Source organism: Ahaetulla prasina, chromosome 5, assembly GCF_028640845.1.
Source record: "Ahaetulla prasina isolate Xishuangbanna chromosome 5, ASM2864084v1, whole genome shotgun sequence".
Lineage (NCBI taxonomy): Eukaryota > Metazoa > Chordata > Lepidosauria > Squamata > Colubridae > Ahaetulla > Ahaetulla prasina.
In genome coordinates this window covers 30228783-30243617 of record NC_080543.1, presented here as the reverse complement: position 1 = coordinate 30243617, position 14835 = coordinate 30228783, and the positions used below count along the sequence as shown (strand labels likewise).

Here is a 14835-nt window from a genome sequence, read left to right as displayed (position 1 = left end):
TCACCTGTGCAGGACTGGCTTAGATTTTAGATTTTAAATTTAGATTTTAAATTTATAGATTTTTAAATTTACAAGGGTTTAAATTTGGTTTTAAGATTTATATTTCTATTTTTTAATATTTGGCATTAGAATAAGTTTTTTAATAGTTATTTTAATTGTATATAAATGTTTTATGTGCCTGTGAACCGCCCTGAGTCCTTCGGGAGATAGGGCGGTATACAAATTTGAATAAATAAATAAATAAATAAATAAATAAATAAATAAATAAATAAACAAACATTATTTAAGTGGTTAATTTAATTTTTAATCACAGACACATCTTGATGTTTAACAAAATAAAAAAATGAAAATGTATATTTTATACATTTTTATACATAATATATTTATACTGAAATATTTATACTTTAATATTATTTAAACAAGTAACAGGTTGGATAAAGCTTTCCTTACTTCAAGTAAACCTACTGAAATCAGTGAAAGTACATTAGCCCTTATTAAAAACTTCCATTAACTTTTTGTATTTGGAATCAACCTTCCTTTTTGTAGAAGTTGAAAAATATTTATCTAGTATGAAATGCCACTTTTATTTTTAAAATCTCCCCTGGCTGGAGTGCTGCCATTTCTCCATGTGGTTCTCCTGCCTTCATTCTGGTTTTCACATCCTGAACAAGATGTAAATATGCGTGATGTGGAGTATTTATTGACATTGCTTGTGGAAGAACTATGGGGACTCAGTAATGATTACTCATGTGTTCTTGAAAGTAAATAAGGTGGAGGCTTTCAAGAATTCATATTAGATGAGTCAGAAAATTATTATGCTTTTTGGAGTTTATAGAAATAGACTTGACTGTGTCATTCAATACTTTGCCTCATAACTATGAATAGTTCCATTGACAGTGTGCCCCCACACTGCTGTACAATTCTACTTATTATGAACCAGAATTAGCATTCTTTTTTTTTTTACTTTTTCAGACTTTATAGAATTAGCACAAAATAGTTCCAAGATTCTTTGTTCCGGGGCAAATCTATCACAGCAGATCTTTCAGTGTGACCCCAGAAGACACGCATCCTTCCTTTTCATTTAGCACTTAGGATATGACAACCCTCTTGTGAAATAAATTCTAGTACATAAAAACGTATGCATAAGATAACTTGAGTATATTTAGACATTTTGGATTAACCTGCAGTGAGTCAAGAATGCAGTAAATGTTTTCACACAGATTTTATAATACTCTATTGTAGCTTCCTCCTACTAACGAAAAGGACTCTAGGAATAAGCATTATTACAATTTGGAAGGAATGTGCATGTCTCAAATAAAATATGCGTTCTACGTTTTTGGCTGGTTACAGACATTAATAAGTTCAGAAGTTTGAACCAAAAAAAAAATGACATCTATAATGTAGTGATAGTTTAAACCAAAGACAGGCTACTTACTCCTTTCTCTTAACTAATTAAACTATATTAAAAAAATATAGTTCTATTGATCGATTAAAAAAATATTTGAAGATGTTGGATATATGTAGCAAGACCAAAGAGCATAAAAATAAGTTCAAAGTGATAAGTTCTGTAGAACTCTTCATGATACCAAATATTATAGAAATGTTAGATTTTTAGAGCTAAGGAGCAGATTTTTTCTTTGTCCTGGAATGTTACATACAATATGGATTAATTATACCTCTTACTAGCAGCAGCAATTCAGCAGTTCAAATCTCACCAGCTCAACTTCAACTACTATTGACCTTACCCCACTCCTAAGAGGACTATAAGGGGCGTGCATAAGAGCACAAAAGTGCCTACCGTTCCTGTCCTATTGTTCCCTTTCATTATATCAAATTAATATAGTTATTGCATACTTTTTACTTATATATATGTTTTTCTTTTATGATGTGTTGTTGTTTTATGTCTATATTTACGTATACTGTTGTGACAATAAAAAAAAAGGTTGACTCAGCCTTCAATCCTTCCAAGGTCAGTAAAATGAGGACCCAGATTGTTGGGGGCAATATGCTGACTCTGTAAACTGCTTAGAGGGGGCTATAAAGCACTATGAAACCGTATGTAAGTCTAAGTGCTATTGCTATTGCTACTAACTACTCTATATAATGAGTATCCTGTTTCTCAGGACTAACTTTGAACATGTCCAGAAATATCCAGAACCAGGAGTTCTCCACTCCTCTGAATACAACAAAATACCTTATGCCACCAGACTTGAAATCTTGGGTTTAGAAAACTTAGAACTCCTCTGCCTTCGACAGGATCTGTGTTTAACTCATAGAATCATCTATTGCAACATCCTTCCCGTTGAAGACTACTTCAGCTTCAATCACAACAATACAAGAGCAAACAACAGATTTAAACTTATTGTTAACCACTTCAATCTTGATTGCAGAAAATATGACTTCTGTAACAGAGTTATTAATACTTGGAACACACTACCTGACTTTGTGGTCTCTTCTCAAAATCCCCAAAGCTTTAACCAAAAACTGTCTACTATTGACCTCACCCCATTCCTAAGAGGTCTGTAAGGGGCGTGCATAAGAGCACAAGCGTGCCTACCGTTCCTGTCCTATTGTTTCCTTTCATTATATCCAATTAATATAGTTATTACATACTTATGCTCATATATATGCTTATATATTATATAGTTATTTTCATGCTTATGCTTATATATACTGATGTGACAAAAATAAATAAATAAATAAATTAAAAAAAAAAAACATAAAACCTAACACTTTTTTCTACTCCTAGCAGTGATTATCCTAGTCTTCGGGGGGAGGGGGGGAGTCTTTTAAAGCTCTATATTGATATACCAGAAAATAAACATAGAACTTTTTTCCATTAAAAAAGATATGCCAATGAGCCACAGATTTTCCTTGAAAGGATCTTGGGTCTTCCTGGCCTGGCTTCAATAGTAGCAAATTCCAGAGCATCAATCAGATGGAGAAAGAACTAAGCCCCCTTTGCTCTTGTACATTCAGTTCATGGAATATAGTGTTGCATCTGTTTAAGAAAGAAAGACGTATTCATAAGATTTCTCAAAGAAATTTCCTGTGACATTTTAAAACACTTCATTTGTAACCGTTTTTAGATATTTCTGCTTTCAGTCATCTTGCCTGCTATGCAGGTTGGGAGTTTTAGCTGAATTGGGTATTATGAATTTAGCTCACAGGCGAGTAATGGCAAAGTTATTTCCTGAAAGTCTTTGGTTTTGTTTTTTTAAAATTCAGATTGCCAAAAATTTCACGTTCAGGTCATCAGTGTTATTGCCTGGGGTGAGAGTGAAACTATTCTTGACACTGACATAAAGTTGGAGTGGTTATAAAATGAAAACTATAGCCTGCAGTATTTTTGGGTGAGATTATACTTCTTCTCTAACCATAACAAAGCAAATTCTCTTTTTAAAATTCTAGTACCCAAGTAGAAGAATGAATTATTTAATATTACGGTATTTTTGGTGGGGAAAAAACCCCAGTGGGCCATTCTTTTTTGACACTCTTTATGCATTCATTGGGATGCATAAAGAAACACTTTGACCCATTCCAAATGTGCTTTGGACTTACTTTCTTTTTTTTAATTGAAAAAGTTTTACAAAAAATTTTTTACCACTTAATTCCCCCCCATCCCGCCCACCCTCCTCCCTCTCCCTTTCCTTTCTTTTTCAGGAAGACTTTTCATCCAAGAAACTTCTTCAGTTCTGACTGAATGGTGGAGGATGGAAGGATTTATACCCCTTGCAGTTATCTGGTCATTATCACTCTTTCTGAGAATCATTGAGGCTACTTGGAGGTTTATCTGTGCCTTCAGGGTCATCTGTATAGTGCAAATGGGTGTGGAACCTTTTTGGAACTGCTTCAGGAAACAGTGATTCTGAGAGGGCCAACTTCTAACCATCCACTTTGGATCCACTTTCTCTTAAAGATTTGATACTAGGTGATCATACAGTAGCTTAAGATAGAAAGGGATAGAGTAACTTAGCTAATTTAAACAAATTCAGGATTCCAGGATTGTATCATACAGTACTGAAAGTAATAGCAGAAATGATCTCAGAGCTGTTTTAGGTAAGTTTTAAAAATTCCTGGAGGACTTGTAAAGGACTAGATGATTCGAAAAAATGTCATTTCCATATTCAACAAGGGAAAGAGAATTCAGGAATCTATAGACTTGTCAACTTGACTGGACAAAGTTTTCAAACAGATCAAGCAACTTGGAAAGGCAAGCTACATCTGTGATGATATTTTCCTTAATAAGAATAGAGTATGGGCTAAATGATGACAGGATGACAATTGGTTGAATGATTGTGCCCAAAGAATGTGCCCAAATTGTGTAATAGCTGTATTTCATCTTGAAGATAAATCTCAGGAAGAATGCTATAAAGCTCTATCTTGTGTTTTTCAACATTTTATCAATGAGGGAGCTGTTCAAGTTGCAGGTGACAGAAAAATGGGAAGGTTGACTAATAGGAATAGGAATAGCAATAGAATTATATACAATCCCATAGTGCCTTACAGCACTCTCTGAGCAGTTTACAAATGTCAGCATATTGCCCCCATCAATCTGGCTCCCCATTTTATCAATCTTGGAAGGATGGAAAGCTGAGTCAACCCTGAGCACCATCGGAATTGAACTCCAGGCTGTGGGCAGAGTTTGCCTGCAATACTGCATTCTAACCACTGCACCACCACAGCTGTCTAATATTTTACAGATGAGAAAGATCATTCAAAAATACCTTGAATGTCTTAAGCCATGGACTGAAATGACTATACAAGATGCAAGTGGTAAAAGATGGCACAGGAAAATGAGGGCAAAACACATAAACTGCACAGTGAGACAAAACTACATTGTTACAAATATCAGGTTCCGCTGAAATCTCCCTGACAATTTTTAAAGTAGTCATATTTGAAATCATTGATTTCCTAGCAAAATCTATGTAAATTGTTGATGTTATAATTCATATTAGTTAAAGACTCTTTATTAGAATATGTCTGCTGGTTTAAAATCATCTACCATGCTATAATTTGTGTGTCTATATTTCCTGTGCTCCCAAACCTCGATTATCCATGTTTTTGCAAATATTTGCAGATGACCCATATGAAAACATGAAGCTAGAGGACTTAAATGGATCAGAGATTTGGTTATCAATAGGAATCCTAGCTTTGCTGATCTAACCTGTAGAAGATTTGGTCACAGATTTTAATCTAGTTTGAAAGGAGACAGATTGAGTAATGCGTGTGCCTTCGGTGTTTAGTCATGCCAGCCACATGACCACAGAGACATCTTTGGAAAGTGCTGGCTCTTCGGCTTTGAAATGGAGATGAGTACCGCTCCCTAGAGTCGGGAACGACTAGCACATATGTACGAGGGGAACCTTTACCTTTTTATATATGTACCTACAGTCTAACTGATGTTTCTGTTTGTGGGTTTGGCATTTCCTAGTGGTTTTATCTTAAAACGGCTGACTGTTGGGGGCGAGTCATTGGCCCCGATGGAGAGGGTGCGCAACCTGGGCGTCCTCCTGGATGAACGGCTGTCTTTTGAAGATCATTTGACGGCCGTCTCCAGGAGAGCTTTCCACCAGGTTCGCCTGGTGCGCCAGTTGCGCCCCTTTCTAGACCGGGATGCCTTATGCACGGTCACTCACGCCCTCGTGACGTCTCGTCTGGATTACTGCAATGCTCTCTACATGGGGCTCCCCTTGAGGGGCATCCGGAGGCTTCAGTTAGTCTAGAACGCGGCTGCGCGGGTGATAGAGGGAGCCCCTCGTGGCTCCCGCGTGACACCTATCCTGCGCAGACTGCACTGGCTACCTGTGGCCTTCCGGGTGCGCTTCAAGATTTTGGTAACAATCTTTAAAGCGCTCCATGGCATAGGGCCGGGCTATTTACGGGACCGCCTACTGCTACCGAATACCTCTCACCGACCCGTGCGCTCTCACAGAGAGGGACTCCTCAGGGTGCCGTCAGCTAGGCAGTGCCGTCTGGCGACACCCAGGGGAAGGGCCTTCTCTGTGGGGGCTCCCACCCTCTGGAACGAACTCCCTCCAGGACTTCGTCAACTTCCGGACCTCCGAACCTTCCGTTGCGAGCTTAAAACACACTTATTCATCTGCGCAGGACTGGATTAGATTTTAAATTTACTGCTTTTAAATGGGTTTTATTATTTATATTGTTTTTAACAATTCGGCTATGTGGAATAAGTTTTTTATTTGTTATTTTAGTTCGTATTTATATGTATTTTTATGTGCCTGTGAACCACCCTGAGTCCCTAGGGAGATAGGGCGGTATATAAATGTGAAAAATAAATAAATAAAATAAAAAATAAATAAAATGAAATAGAGGAGACTAGCTTTCCTCTACACTTCCACAGGCAGATAGAAGTCCATCAAATGTAGAATAGATCATTATTCATGTTAAAAGATAAATGAAAAGGAAATCATAACTTTCACAATCTTCTTCAGTTGTAATACTTTTCTTTCTGATTTTCTAAGCAGCTGGAGAGCTTAGGGAAACTTTGCATCCAAACCAATTATTAAAAAATAATAACTGGAAAAAACACATTAGCATATTAGTGCCTTACCTAACTCAGTCTGAATCATAGCTTGAGGCTACAGTAGAACTCATTAAAATCTATTGCAAGAACACTGTGGACACAGCATGTATCTAGTAATACAGCAGAAAAGGCAAATTTCAAACAATAAAATAGTATAGGGTTCAATACTTTTCAAGCAAATGGGGACGGTTTTATGCTTAATAATAATAACAACAATAATCTCTTTATGCTTAATCTGTATCACTTTTCACTACTAACCTGTTGCTGTACTTGAAACTGAAGTTGTTCTTCCCTCAGATCTATTTCATACTTTCCTTCAGATCAGAGCAAACTTGCAAACCAAGTCTATAATTTTGATTGATGCTGTCATCTGGTTGGTAATGACTTTTAGCTACCATACAGATAAATAGATTTTATCCATGAACATTAATATGTAAAGCCTATTTCAACATTATCTCTATCAAATCAGATATATCTTATCTCTTTAACGTGGGATTAAAATAGAGACTAAATGTAGCATCATACAATTTTCTCCATAAATTTCTTTGAAAGTCAAAAGCAGCCCTAAGAGATTGGATTAAGCTGCATATTATGTTAGATCTGTATGTATAGACTGAAACTAATGGTTCTTTCTCCTGGAAAAAGCAGGATCATCATCCTGATCCAGATAAAGGCTCTAATGCATGAGGCAAGAAGTGTAGACATTTTGGTTTGTCATGGTCCACCAGAAATAGTTCATCAAAGTTTCCAGGCAGGTCAAACTAAGAATTTTAGTGAATATGTGGGGAACAGTTAAATCTCCTGCACTGTAGGGTTGTATAGCAATCCAGGTCTGAAGGCAAAATATAACTTTGAACATGTATAGGCATACATGCATCTGTCAGGAGTGCCTTAAACCAAATGCATCTTTTCCCTACCCCTTGTAGATGACAGCCATGTCCCTCATGAAGAAGAAGCTGCTTAAGATGCCATACACATGCCCATGCACAAACCAAATCTTGATGTCTGAAAGCCATACTTCTTGATGGGTTTACACAATACTTAGCCGCTATATGTTTGGTTTGGTTTTAATTTTCCCTGTGGTATAAATTATGGCATAATATTGCAGTTTGTTGCATTGACTGTCCAGTGGGATGGATTCCTGAGTGCGAAGAGGATATGGAAAGCTATCACAACTTACCCTCCCTATTATATTGTCAAAGGACCATGGAAGCTCTTCGCAAATACATTTGGGAACTTATGCAAGTCATACCATCTCTAATGGTGTCCCAATGATATCTGAGTTTTGTTATGTTTAGCTTTCTGTGTTATTACTTGTAAGCTGTAACAAGCAACATACAAGCTAAGATAATAAAATAATAAAGTTCCAGAAGCTATTTGAGCCACAGTGGCGCAGTGGCTACTTCTGCTGACTTCCGGCTGCCTGCAATTTGGCAGTTCAAATCTCACCAGGCTCAAGGTTGACTCATCCTTCCATCCTTCCGAGGTGGGTAAAAAGAGGACCCAGAGAACCGCTTAGAGAAGGCTGTAAAAGCATTGTAAAGCACTATACAAGTCTAAGCGCTATTGCTATCTACCCTTTTCACCCCTCTCTTAATACTAGGGGCACCAATGAAACTGCCTGGTTGTGTATTAGGACAAGTGAAAGGAAATGCTTGTACACATGTTATTAAACTATAGTATTTGCTTCCACAATTATATAATGGTTGCCAATTTAGACTTCATTAGACTCAACCCACCAATGGCTGCTAGTAATGATGGGAGTGGAAGCAGTTTGTTTTCCAGTAGCCTTATTTAGAGAACACACAGAGTGCTGCTATGATCATGTTCTACTTCTGAATCTTAAGCCAGAATTTCCAAGAATTTTGAGGGTCACCAAACTGAGATAAAGTGCTCTAGGCATGTACACTAATATCTGTAATTAGGACATATTGACAATTAATCATGGAATCTGTTGGTTTCGTGAATAAATTCTAGATGAAATAATGCAGCAAAACCCCATGCAGTAAGAAATCATTGCATAATTTTCTGGTAAAATCTAAATCTTGCTTTCTTGGTTGGATTTTTGAATCAATCATTTGTGCCGCAATACTGCCCTCTCTCATAAGCAGAAAGCACACTGTATATTTCTAATCAAATTAGCTTTTTAAAAAATCTGTAGCTTGAGGATATTGGTTTATTACTGATTTCCAGCTCTATTTTCATTTACCAAATGACATTTGGAGAGCTTCTGTTTTGAACATAATCACCTAAGGGCATATGCTGCATGATTCAATTATTGTAGAATGTCACTCCCTTCCCAGAACACATGGCTGAAAACATTAGCAAGTTTAATCGTTCCCAGTGGTTGTTGTTTTTCACACATCAGGGTTTTTTTCAGAAAGGTTTAAACAATAAAAATTCTATAGATGAAATGTTCTGCCTATTGTCTTTGTTTCTAGAAGCCTCTCTTACCCATGTCTGCATCTAAAACAGTTTCACTCATTTTTATAGTGGTTTATAGCGTATTTAGATGCATCATTAAAAAACCCTCAAAATCTACATTTAAAAAAAACTAGTATATATGAGGTTTGAAAAATCATTTCAAGTTTATTTGGGGGGAATGGAGGTGGTTGATGTTAAGATTCAAGCCCGAGCTCTTTTTTATGTATGTCACACATCACACACACACACACACACACACACACACACACACACACACACACACACACATACACACACACAAAGGAATAGAGCTTAAATCATGCCTGGATTTCTATTTTTGCTTTCAAACCTAACTCATGAGTTCCTCCATGCTGCCTTTGTCAATGGCTTTGTTTGTTTTGTCATCAGCCTTCAAAAGGCATTGGTAGTTTTTAGAACTGCAATAGCACCATCTTTTGTCAGCTGCTTTTACTGGCAAAGAGATGGCTTCAAAACACTCTTATAGAAGGAGAATTTCTCACCTAAAATCACAAGATCTTGGGGGCAAAAGTATTGTAGGGCTAATTACGTAAATATCTGACGAGACCTAGGTGACAAGGTTTTTCTGCCATGGCACCCGTCATTTGAAACAACATCCCCACTTTCATGGTCCTCTGGAAAGCCCTCAAAATGTGGCTTTTTCAACAAGTTTGGAGATGCTTTAGTAATAGGGAGTCTATGTGCTGGTTGTATTGTATGTCATCTCTTCCCTCTCACAGTCTTGGTTTATATTGTTATTGTCTTAATAGATATGTAAGCATATATATGAGCATAAGTATCTAATAATTATATTAATTGGATATAATGAAGAGGAACAATAGGCACGTCTGTGCTCTTATGCACGCCCCTTATAGACCTCTTAGGAATGGGGTGAGGTCAATTGTAGATAGTTGTTGGTTAAAGCTTTGGGGATTTTGAGAAGAGACCACAGAGTCAGGTCTCTTCTTTTAGTAAACGCCACTAGTGGGCGTTCCAGCTTTCATGGTGGGCGGTAGGGGTTTTGTCCGATACTGAAGCATTTTCCTTTTTTTTAATTTAATTGACACTTTAAAAAATTTTCATAGCATTATTAAAAACATTTTCATTAGGTTTCAAAAAATTCCCCGTGATAATTTAAATTTCTGAAAATATACTATTTGTATCACCGGCGCATAAGTTTAGTTCATGTTACGTAAGTGAAACTAAATGGCACTATAGTGTGACCGCAAACAAAAGAGCCTCGTCCCAGAATAGCTTGCGCATCTCCCCCCACACCACCCAGCTGTAACAGACAAGCAGAGCTGGTAGCTGGCGCCCCCCCCAAACCCAATCCATGATGCGCAAGAGGCATGCGCAGATGACAATACACGACACATTACTGTGAAACCGGTGGACAGTTAGGAAATTTTACTACTAACAGAGATACAAAAGTGGGCGGTAAGTATAAAAAGGTTGACTACCCCGTTGTAGATTATTCTTTATCTATTTTGATTCACCTTTTTTCTGTTTTATCTCCATTTTATTTTGCCACTGATATGCCTGTCAGCCCTGTGAGGTAGACCAGATAAAGAAACCAATGCCATATAGGTCTAATACTACTTTTATTGAAATAGCTATAGTAACAGAGTTTTGCATGTCTGAGTGTGCTTTACTTTATCTTCGTGGGTACTAGGGAGGGTACGTGTGTGAGACATTTTTTCAAATTAGGTTTTATGGGGGGAAAGAATGGATTGTTGCCTTGGTAGTGGCTATTTCTCCTGTTCTACATGGCCTTTTCTTGTGTCCTCTATATCATCTGCCTGACTGGCCACTTCCTCACTTCAGAGACTACAAAATCACCTGATTCACCTGATTCAGAAAGGAAGATGAACCTGAGTTTAAAAGTTTGCCAATGTCTCCTTCCTAGGGCTGAGAGAAAGTGACTGCCCCCTCCCAATCATCCAGCTGGCTTTGTATCTAAAGTGAGACTAGAACTCACAGATTTCTAGTTCCTAACCTGATGCCTTAACCACTAGACCAGACTGCCTCTCAATCACAGTACTTAAAAATAAATAAATGTGGCAGAAAAAATATTCAGGTTCAAGTACAAGTGCCATAGTTTTTTAACTTGACCTAATTAGTCTCATCAGCATTTTCTGGTTCAATATATGTATCGGTATGGACATAAAAGTGTGGATTATACAGTTAGTCCTTCTTTATCAATAGTAATTGGAACTGGCAACTGTGTCACTTAATGACAAGATCATAAGCCACAACATCATGGGGCTCTATCAATTTAGGATGGCAGTTGCAGACATTCTAGTTGCCGTTATTAGGAAATTCCCACACAGTTGCAGTGTGGGAAAAGTTTGTAATCTCAAATAACCTTTGCATTTCAGTTTCCTTCCTATTTGTTGTTATTATGGGAAAGCCCTAGCATCAATTTTGGCAACTGCAATTAGAAATGGCATGTCTCAAAAAGAAGGGTTATTATATGCAGATTGCTTAATTTTAGAGAAATATATTTAGTGGAGAAAATATATCTTCATAGCATTCTTCTTCAGTGTTAAACTCCATAGTTTAGTTTGCATCTCAAAAGTCGAGCCAGGGAAGTCAGGAGATTTAGGCAGCTCAAATGAGTATAAAGATTTATTGCAAGCTTAAGCTTTCTACAAGAATCCGAACTACTAACAGTTAAGGGAAATTAGCGGGAGTTAAGGGATTCCAGGTGGGCTGGACTTAGTCTCTTGTGAGCACACAGGGACTCATGACTGATTATGTGTTTGACCCCTACCTTGGGCTCAGCCTGGTCATCTCCTCCATCAATATATGTTAGACAATAGGGTTAAAAGAATTGTTTCTTGATAGATTTCATATTTGAAATATCTTACACTCTCATCAGTTATTATTGGTTTACTAAACTTAATTATAAACATCGGTGAAATGATGCATGGGGCTAACCATACTGAGAAGAATGCTCAAATTCATCTGGCTTAGCCATTGTTTGTTCCTTGTCCACTCCTATCCTATAATAATTTCTGATTGCCGTAATGTTCCTCCTATCCCTCCAAATATTTGATAGCCGTTAACCAAGTAAAATAATGGAGCAGTGTAGAAATAACAAGATACACCGAAAGAAATTATAATCTCTTTTTGTAGCTCTTCCTACAGTTCTGTTAATACAAATTCATTACTTAAACACCATGACCTCATGTATATAATAAGTGCCTGAGCTGAACCATCTGTAAAAGGTCAAATGGGAGACTAGTGATAAAAGCACAGTTGCAATGAAAGTGCCATCGTATGTTGTCACATCACATGCTTGAATGAAAGGGATGGAGTTTACAGCATGACACCATTTTTGTTATTTTTCTAAAAGCAATGGAGCCTGCTGATGCCTCTACACTTGAGTTGAATAAGAAAAATACAGAGCCCAGAATCTATTGCATTGTGAGCTTTTTTATCCCGTTTTGGTTTCAGCAGCTGGTGGCTGCACATTTATAGCCCAGTATGATATTCTCAAAGCCTGTAATGATCTATTAAAATCAGGACCCAGAAGATGAATTAGGTCCCCCCACCTCTCTCTTTCCCTATCTGCTAATCAAGATTGAACGTGTATAGATGATGATCAGGCCTATAGAGTGTCAATGGGCCTTTCCTCATTTTATATTTTCCATAGTCTTCAATTATTTTAATTTAAGACTCATACAGCATGTGAAAATTAACCATCTGTTTCTAATAACCCAAAATGTATATCCAATACTAATGAACACTTTTGTATACTCGCATGCCTCCAAAACACTGGAGGCAAGTTTTCCCTCTCAAATGGAAAAGTCGTAACAGCTGCATGACATACAAGGACCGCAGTGCTTCCCTCTGGTTAGATTTCTGGCAGCAAATTTCTAAGTGCAAAACAACTTTCCAAGCTGCTTAATTACTATAAGCCTGTTAAGTGTAACTTCTTTGGTGGCTGAAAAATACGCTTCCTTTTAAAGATTTTTTAATTGGATTGCATAGTTTCTGAACACCTGTGCTTGTTCTCAGTCCTCCTAACTCAATACAGTTAGATATGTTCTAAAATTAGGGGGGGAATTTTGAACAATGAGGTGATGTTCTTTCTAACCAACAGCATCCAGAGTAACCCAGAAGCATTCATTCATACAGACTCCCATGTAAGGATTTGTAGGATTGTAGCTTTTAGACCAGTCGCCTGAGAAAGAATTCCAATATTTAAAATGCAACTTTGCATAGAATAATACATTCATTATTTTTAATTGGAATTTTTAGATTGTTTCCAGTCTTTACTACTTATATTTCAAGGTTAAATATTCATTGTATTCTTTCAAAAAGGGGGCATTTTTCAAGAACTCTGAATGCATTTTTAATTCTGCCTTACATAGCATTAGTGACATATATGTTGCCCACCTTTTGTGATGTCTTCCAAGTATCAAACCTTTGTCTTGCGTTATTCTATTTTCTTGGCACAATAGGAAGAACTGTCTTCACAGCATTGATGTACTCCATCTGGCATGATCAAAAATCTCCCACTCATATTGACAATCTCATACACTAAGGCTTTTTAGCAACACAAGGTACATTTAGAAAATTATGAATATTGCAAGTTTACTTAAGCATAAATATCTAATTTCAGATATGTTTTGTTTGTGACATTTTTTCTGTAATCATGAAAATGTTTATTTTAAATGTTTTGCACTTTAATTTTCCATCCTTGCTTCTAAAATGAATATCTGGGGGGAAAAACATGCTGGAATGCTTACTGAGAAAATGAGTTTCTCTTTTAATAATTCAGATGTGCAGGGTTTTTTGTAACACGCTGGAGATAGACAGGATAGTTTTATGAATTATCACATACAAAACTGGCACAGATGAAAGGTAAATCCTAGGTGTGTTGGGATTAGAGCTGTTCAAATTTCTTAAAATTGTAGTCTAAATAAGGCTGGAGGGCTCCAATTTGGCAAAGATCATATTTGAACTTGATATCGCTCTCCTGAAGCGATGAAGGAGTGCCACTTCCAGGTTGTGAGGAGGGAGGCTTGGGGGAAATGTTCTCAGTTGGCTTTTTGAATGAGTAGGCTCACCTTATTTGCCTGCTCTTGCTACCTGGCTTCTTCTCCCCCTCCCCTGCCATACAGGCATTTTGTTTGAGAAGGCAAGATACACTATTGAGGGAATCCTCCTCCTCTTCTTCCTCCTCTGGGGAAAAAATAGAACCACCATTCAACCCCACTCTGCAGCATACTGATGCTGCGTTATATAGATAGCAAATATCCTACTTACACCTAACTTCCAAAAATGTTCAGTTCTTAGTTCCAGCTTTATTTATTATGGGCATTTGTTGGCAGTGTAAACCTATTTAATATGGAATAAGGTTTCAGTATAGTAAATAAAACATCTGTGGATAAATACGTCACTTTCTTTCAAAGACCTAGCCCGAATGATAATAGGTGTTCTCTTCATGTTAATACAACTCATTACTTATGTAAGTAATTTGTTTGCCAAGATTTTTAAGTAGACAATTCTTTTTGGAGTTCTTGCACGTCCATATTTCTTCTTCACAAGTCGTCATTTTCTTTTTATAACCTATGAGATTACAGGTCATCTTTCTATAAAGGAAATGCTTTACCAGTATATTATGGATTCAAGGGCTAAATCAGGAAGTTTGTGGCTTGAGGCAAAATTCTTGAAACTAATGAGAAGGTCACCCAAAATACAGTGATCAGAAATACCATGAGAACTATCTGAAATTAAAGGTTTTGTTACTGCATTTGGCAGACAATGCAAAGCAGATATATTGCCCATATAATACCTACCGTGTTTCCCCCAAAATAAGACCCTGTCTTATATTT

General features: G+C 37.0%; 1 protein-coding gene across 6 annotated transcripts in view; it reads left to right on the top strand.

The window, feature by feature from the left end:
• The window catches only part of STARD13 (StAR related lipid transfer domain containing 13), a 116378-nt gene that overhangs the window by 41456 nt on the left and 60087 nt on the right, over window positions 1–14835 (top strand). The window contains exon 2 of one of the 6 annotated variants that reach the window (XM_058185161.1): window positions 13459–13560. The exons of the other annotated variants lie outside the window; for them this stretch is intronic. The gene's annotated coding sequence lies outside the window, so the exon portion shown is untranslated. The remainder of the gene's footprint in view (window positions 1–13458; window positions 13561–14835) is intronic. 6 annotated transcript variants of the gene reach the window in all.